Here is a 7,894-nt window from a genome sequence, read left to right as displayed (position 1 = left end):
GGTTTTCGGGGTCGCCGAATACAAATCTGGCGTCCTTTGACTTTTATCGCGTCAGGTTCAAGGTCATTGGAAGGTCAATTCGAGAGAAAACGGTAAAAAAATTTAAAAAAAATATGTTACAGGTTTTTGGGGTCGCTGATTACGAACCTGGTGTCCGCTGACCTTTATCGCGTCAGTTTCAAGGTCATGGGAAGGTCTAATCAAGAGAAAACCTTGATCCTGATGCGACAGAGGTCAATGGATGGCAGATTCGTAATCAACGACCGCGAAAACCTATAACATATTTTTTTTATTTTTTCAGCGTTTTTTATCGATTTGACTTTCAAATGACCTTGAACCTGACGCGATAAGGTCAGCGGACACCAGGTTCATAATCAGCGACCCCAAAAACCTATAACATATTAAAAAAAAAATTTTTATCGGTTTTTCTCGATTTGACCTTTAAATGACCTTCAAATGACCTTGAACCTGAAGCGATAGACTTCAACGGATGCCAGATTCGTAATTAGCGACTCCAAAAACCTATAACGTATTGTTTTGGATTTTTTTACCGTTTTCTCTCGATTTGACATTCCAATGACCTTGAACCTGACGCGATAAAAGTCACAGGACGCCATATTTGTCTTCGGCGATCCCGAAAACCATAGTAAACCCGAGCTAACCTCAGAATACATGTTTAAGAGTGTCAAATCTCTCGATAATACAGTTGGTGGGTAGTGGTGTTTCCTATATTTGTAGGGGGGGGGGGGGGGGGGGGGGGGGGGGTAGTCCGTTTAGCGTGCAATCGACTCGGGAACTTATAAGATACTACCATGATTTTTTCAGATTTTTTGGTCCAAAAATAAATTAGGCCAAAAACCGGCCTTACCGACCTGTCAATTTCTGTTCGTCCGTCCTAACCTACGCTAATTTGTTTTCTCGAACTATATTTTAAAAAATGTAGTCTAATCGATTGAAGTCTCAGTATTTTTTGAGACTTCTAAAATGACTAAATTTTAATTAATTTTTTTTTTTTTTAATAATTGACTTAAATGTCATGTTTTTTTAACTGAAATTTGATCTGTTTGACTATTTTAAACCATCATCAACTCAGGTTAAGAACCTTTGAAAACGGTACGCATGCGTACCGAAACGTCAGAAAGTTTAAAAGGAGTTTTTTCTATTAAATAAATATCTGAGCTTCGAAGAACATGTTTTTTTGACTCATATTTATTTTCGATTTACGAGCTTGAAAATTTAATTTTTCCCGAATTGCAAAATTCCCGAATAATACAGTTCCAAAATTATAACATTCCTGAATAATAAAATTCCCGAATTATAACATTCCGTACCAATAATAAAATTGCTGAACAGGAAAATTCCCGAATAAAAAAAATTCCCGAATAAAATTCCCGAATTGAATAGTTGCGAATTAATAAAATTCCCAAATCGAAAAATTTCCGAATAATAAAATAGCCATATTGGAAACATTTCCGAATAATAAAATCCCCAAATTGTAAAGTTCCCGAATTATATCATTCCTGAATAACATTTTTTTTAACATTTTTGGTTGAAATTTAATGTTTTTTGTTTGAAAATTCGACCATATGGTTAAAAAAATCATATCCGTGGGTTAAAAATGCAATTATTTGGTCATTTTAGCAACTTTGCAGAAATTTTATTATTTGTTTAGAACTTTAACAATTTTCTCAAAAAGACATCCTTTTTGGTTGCAAATTCCACTGTTTTGTAAAAATTCGCCTTTTTGGGTTAAAAATTCAACCCTTTTGGTATAACATTAACCTTTTCTTTAAAATTCATATATTGTTGCTGATAAGTGAACTTAAATCTTTTTTTGAAAGAAAACTACATTTTTTCTAAAAATGTATCTTTTTGATTTAAAAGTTCATCCTTTTCAATATAATATTGGATCTTTCTTGAATCAAAATGCAACTGTTTTATTCAACATTCAAATATTTCCTAGAAAATTTACTTCTTGTTTGAAATTCGTAGTTTTATGTTGAAAAGTCAATTGAAATCTTTTTGAATGAAAATTCAACTGTTTTTTTGTTGTCGAAAATTTGAATTTTTAATTTAAAAATTGACCTGTTTTAGTAGAATTTTCATTTTTCTAGGACAGAAATACAACTGGTTGGTTGAAAATAACAATGTTGTTAAAAAGGCATTCTTTTTGGTTAAAAAATCGAATATTTAGCAGAAAATTAACTTATTATTTATCATTCTTATTATGGTGTTGGAAAGTGTACTGGAATGTTCTTTTGATAAAAATTAAACCCTCTTTTTTCTTCTGTCTTAGAAGAAATTTCATCTTTCTTTGGTAAAAATGAAATTGTTTGATTGAAAATTAAACTAATTTGTTAAAAACTTATATTTTTTGGTTTAAAATTCTCCTTTTTTGTTGAAACTTCAACTATTTATTAGAACGTCTACTTTTTGTTTAAAATTTATAGTTTAGTGTTGAAAAGAGAACTGAAATCTTTTCTGTATGAAAACTCAACTATTTAAAAAACAAAATTATATTAAAAATGCATCTGCTTTAGGATAAATTTAATCTTTCTTGGCTAAAAATGCAACTATTTTATTGAAAATTAAACTATTTTGTGAGAAAGTTATACTTTTTGGTTGAAAATTCTCCTCTTTTGTTGAAAATGTAACCATTTCGTAGACAATTTTCCTTTTTATTTAAAATTTATATTTTAGTGTTGAAACATTAATTAAAATCTTTTCTAATTAAAAGTTCACCTTAAACAAAAGTTTGTCGTTTTTTATTAAAAATTCGTTTGTTTTAACACCAATTTCATCTTTCTTAGATAAAATAAAAAACGCAACAATTTGGTAAAGAATTCAACTATTTTGTTAAAAACTCATCCTTTTTAGATGAAAATTCAACTAATAAAATTTTTTTTTTCAATAAAAGTGTATTGGTTTTAAGAGAAGTTTCTTTCTTTTTTATAAAAATGCAACTATTTTTTCGAGAATTCAACAATTTGATCAAAAGTCATTCTTTTTGGTTAAAAATTCGTCTTTTTATTGAAAATGCAATTTTTTCAAAGAAAATTATTTCTTGTTCACAACTTCATATTTTTATCGAGAAAAGTCAACTGAAATCTTTTTTAATAGGCTTTATTCTTGCTTCAAAATTTAATTTTTATTGGGTAAAAATGCATTGTTTTCGAGGAAAATTAATTTTTTGCTGAAAAGTCATATTTTTTCTTTGAAAATTAAATTTTCAAAGAGAAAATTCATCCTTTTGGTTTTAAAATTCTTTTTTCTTTTGTGTATAAATTTGAATTTTTCGTAAAATAGTTGACTTTTCTACCAATCATAATTACTCTATCCAAATAGTTAAATTTTTAACGAATGAATAATTTTTCAATCATAATGGTCAATTTTTGAAACAACAAAGAAGAAACTTTATTCAAAAAGAATTGCATCCAAAAGAAAGAATTTTTTACAAGACTAGTTAAATTTTTTCAAAAAACTTTTCTACTAAAAAGTTAGTTGAATATATAATTGAATTTTTAACGGAAACAAATTTTTAACAGAATAGTTGAATTGTTAAACAAAAAACATTAAACTTCAACAAAAACAGTTGCATAAAAAAGGTCTAATTTTTTAGAAGACCAATTGAATTGGCAACCAAATCAAATTTTCTAGCAAAAATTTTAAATGTTCAAGTTAAAAAAAAAATAAAAATTCTAAAAATAGTTGAATTTTCTACCAAACAAGGTGGCTTTCAACCAAAATAGACGAATTTTCAACAAAACAATTAAATTTCTAACCAAATCGCTTAATTAAAAAAAATATAAATAATTTGCAAAAATATTTTAACTCTTAACAAAATAGTTATTATTCGGGAATTTTTTAATTCGGGAACATACCAATTCGGGCATTTTCTAATTGAAGGATTTTATTATTCAAGAATGTCATAATTCGGGAACTTTACAACTTCGCGATTTTTATTATTCGGGAATAATCCAATTCAGGAATTTTATTATTCGGAAATTTTTCTAATTTGGGAATTTTATTATTCGGGAATTTTCCGATTTGGGAATTTAATTAATCGGGAATTATCCAATTCGGGAATTTTATTAATCGGGAATTTTCCAATTCAGGAATTTTGCAATTCAAGGATTTTATTATTCAGGAATATTATAATTCGGGAACTTTACAATTTGGGGATTTTGATTATTCGGGAATAATCCGATTCGGGAATTTTATTATTCAGAAATTTTTCCAATGCGGGAATTTTATGAATCGGGAATTATGAAATTCGGGAATTTTCCAATTAGGGAATATTCCAATTCGGGAATTTTGCAATTCAAGGATTTTATTATTCGGGATTGCTATAATTCGGGAACTTTACAATTTGGGGATTTTTATTATTCGGGAATAATTTAATTCGAGAATTTTATAATTCGGAAATTTTTTCAATTCAGGAATTTTATTATTCGGGAATTTCCAATTCAGGAATTTTCCGATTGGGGAATTTTATTAATCGGGAATTATAAAAATTTGAGAATTTTATTAAACGAGAATTTTCCAATTCGGGAATATTTCAATTCAAGGATTTTATTATGCAGAAATATTATAATTCGGGAACTTTAGAATTTGGGAATTTTTATTGTTCGGTAATAACACAATTCGAGAAGTTTTCCATTTTGAGAATTTCATTCTTCGGGAGTTTTCCGATTTGGGAATTTTATTAATGGGGAATTATCCAATTCGGGAATTTTATTAATCGGGAATTATACAATTCAGGAATTTTGCAATTCAAGGATTTTATTATTCAGGAATATTATAATTCGGGAACTTTACAATTTGGGGATTTTGATTATTCGGGAATAATCCAATTCGGGAATTTTATTATTCAGAAATTTTTCCAATGCGGGAATTTTATGAATCGGGAATTATGAAATTCGGGAATTTTCCAATTAGGGAATATTCCAATTCGGGAATTTTGCAATTCAAGGATTTTATTATTCGGGATTGCTATAATTCGGGAACTTTACAATTTGGGGATTTTTATTATTCGGGAATAACACAATTCGAGAAGTTTTCCATTTTGAGAATTTCATTCTTCGGGAGTTTTCCGATTTGGGAATTTTATTAATCGGGAATTATCCAATTCGGGAATTTTATTAATCGGGAATTATACAATTCGGGAACATTCCAATTTTGAAATTTTTTTATTCGGAAATTTTTCCAATGTGGGAATGTTATTATTAGGGAATTTTACGATTTGGGAATTTTATTAATCGGGAATTATCCAATTCGGGAAGTTTATTATTCGGGAATTTTGCAATTCAAGGATTTTATTATTCAGGAATATTATAATTTGGGAACTTTACAATTTGGGAATTTTTATTATTCGAAAATAATCCAATTCGGAAAGTTTTCCAATTTGAGAATTTTATTCTTCGGGAGTTTTCCGATTTCGGAATTTTATTAATCGGAAATGATCCAATTCGGGAATTTTATTATTCGGGAATTTTGCAATTCAAGGATTTTATTATTCAAGAATGTTATAATTCGGGAAATTTACAATTTGGGGATTTTTATTATTCGGGAATAATCCAATTCGGGAACTTTATTATTCAGAAATTTTTCCAATGCGGGAATTTTATGAATCGGGAATTTTATTAATCGGGAATTATCCAATTTGGAAATTTTTTAATTCAGAAATTTTATTATTTGTAAGGAATGTTATAATTCGGGAATTTTATTATTCAGGAATGTTATAATTTTGGAACTCTATTATTCGGGAATTTTTCAATTCAGGAAAAATTAAATTTTCAAGCTAGAAAAACAAATTTTTCGTGTAATAGTTGAATTTTCGACTAAACAAGATGAGTTTCTAATCAACTAATTGTATTTTCATAAAACTAATTTAATTGTATACCAAAATAGTTAAATTTTGAAAAAAACAATCGTTAATTTTCAACCACATAGTTTAACTTTGAACAAAATAGTTATTTTTTAACCAAATCGTTAAATCTGCAAACCACAGATATGAATTGTCAACCATATTGTCGAATTTTTAAACAAAAAAGTTGAAACTTTAACAAAAAACAGTTGCATCCAAAAATGCGGGTTCTTTAGAAGACAGTTGAGTTTTCAACAAAGAAGACAATTTTCAACAAAAAAAATAGCTAACCTTTTTACCTAAATCGGGAATTTTCCAATTTGGAAATTTTATTATTTAGAAAAAATGTTTAGAAATTTTCCAATTCGGGAATATTATTATTCAGGAATGCTGTAATTCGGAAATTTTATTACTCGGAAATTTTACAATTCGAGAATTTTATTATTCGTAAACTTTATTAGTCGGGAATTTAAAAATTTTTTAAATTTATTATTCAAGAAAGTTATAATTCGATAAATTTATATATCCAGAATTTTCCAATTTAGAAATTTTATTATTCAAGAATTGTATAATTCGATAACTTTATTAATCGGGAATTTTCCAATTTGGAAATTTTATTATTTAGTAATGTTATAATTCGAGAATTTTTTTGTTCGGAAATTTTCTAATTTAAGAATTTTATTATTCGGAAATTTTATTATTGGGGATTTTTATTTTTCAGGAATTTCCCAATTCAAGAATTTTATAATTTAGAAATTTTCCAATTCGGGAATTTTATTATTCAGGAATGCTGTAATTCGGAAATTTTATTACTCGGGAATTTTACAATTCGAGAATTTTATTATTCGTCAACTTTATTAGTCGGGAATTTAAAAATTTTTTAAATTTATTTTTCAAGAAAGTTATAATTCGATAACTTTATTAATCGGGAATTTTCCAATTTGAAAATTTTATTATTCAGGAATATTATAATTCGGGAATTTTACAATTCGAGAATTTTATTATTCGTCAACTTTATTAGTCGGGAATTTCAAAATTTTTTAAATTTATTTTTCAAGAAAGTTATAATTCGATAACTTTATTAATCGAGAATTTTCCAATTTGAAAATTTTATTATTTAGGAATATTATAATTCGGGAATTTTATTATTCGTGATTTTTATTTTTCAGGAATTTCCTAATTCAATAATTTTATAATTTGGGAATTTTATTCTTCGGGAATGTTATAATTCGGAAATTTTATTATTCGGGAATTTTTCAATTCGAGAATTTCATTATTCGTAAACTTTATTCATCGGAATTTTAAAAAATTGTATTATTCAAGAAAGGTATAATTCGGTAACTTCATTAATCGGGAATTTTCCAATTTGGAAATTTTATTATTCTGGAATGTTATAATTCGAGAATTTTATTGTTCGGAATTTTCCAATTTAAGAATTTTATTATTCGGAAATTTTATTATTCGGGATTTTTATTTTTAAGGAATTTCCCAATTCAAGAATTTTATAATTTAGAAATTTTCCAATTCGGGAATATTATTATTCAGGAATGCTGTAATTCGGAAATTTTATTACTCGGGAATTTTACAATTCGAGAATTTCATTATTCGTCAACTTTATTAGTCGGGAATTTCAAAATTTTTTAAATTTATTTTTCAAGAAAGTTATAATTCGATGACTTTATTAATCGGGAATTTTCCAATTTGAAAATTTTATTATTTAGGAATTTTATAATTCGAGAATTTTATTGTTCGGGAATTTTCCAATTTAAGAATTTTATTATTCGGGATTTTTATTTTTCAGGAATTTCCCAATTCATGAATTTTATAATTTGGGAATTTTTCAATTCTGGAATTTTATTATTCGGGAATTTTCCAATTCGAGAATTTCATTATTCGTAAACTTTATTCATCGGAATTTTAGAAAATTTTTATTATTCAAGAAAGGTATAATTCGGTAACTTCATTAATCGGGAATTTTCCAATTTGGAAATTTTATTATTCTGGAATGTTATAATTCGAGAATTTTAT

General features: G+C 26.7%; 1 protein-coding gene across 1 annotated transcript in view; it reads right to left on the bottom strand.

The window, feature by feature from the left end:
• LOC117168190 (E3 ubiquitin-protein ligase RNF146) overlaps nt 1-7,894 on the bottom strand; it is a 34,367-nt gene that overhangs the window by 1,599 nt on the left and 24,874 nt on the right. The gene's annotated exons all lie outside the window — the stretch shown is intronic.

The sequence above is a fragment of the Belonocnema kinseyi genome, chromosome 2 (genome assembly GCF_010883055.1).
Source record: "Belonocnema kinseyi isolate 2016_QV_RU_SX_M_011 chromosome 2, B_treatae_v1, whole genome shotgun sequence".
Lineage (NCBI taxonomy): Eukaryota > Metazoa > Arthropoda > Insecta > Hymenoptera > Cynipidae > Belonocnema > Belonocnema kinseyi.
The sequence above is the reverse complement of the archived record's forward strand: the minus strand, read 5'-3'. Positions and strand labels throughout refer to the sequence as shown.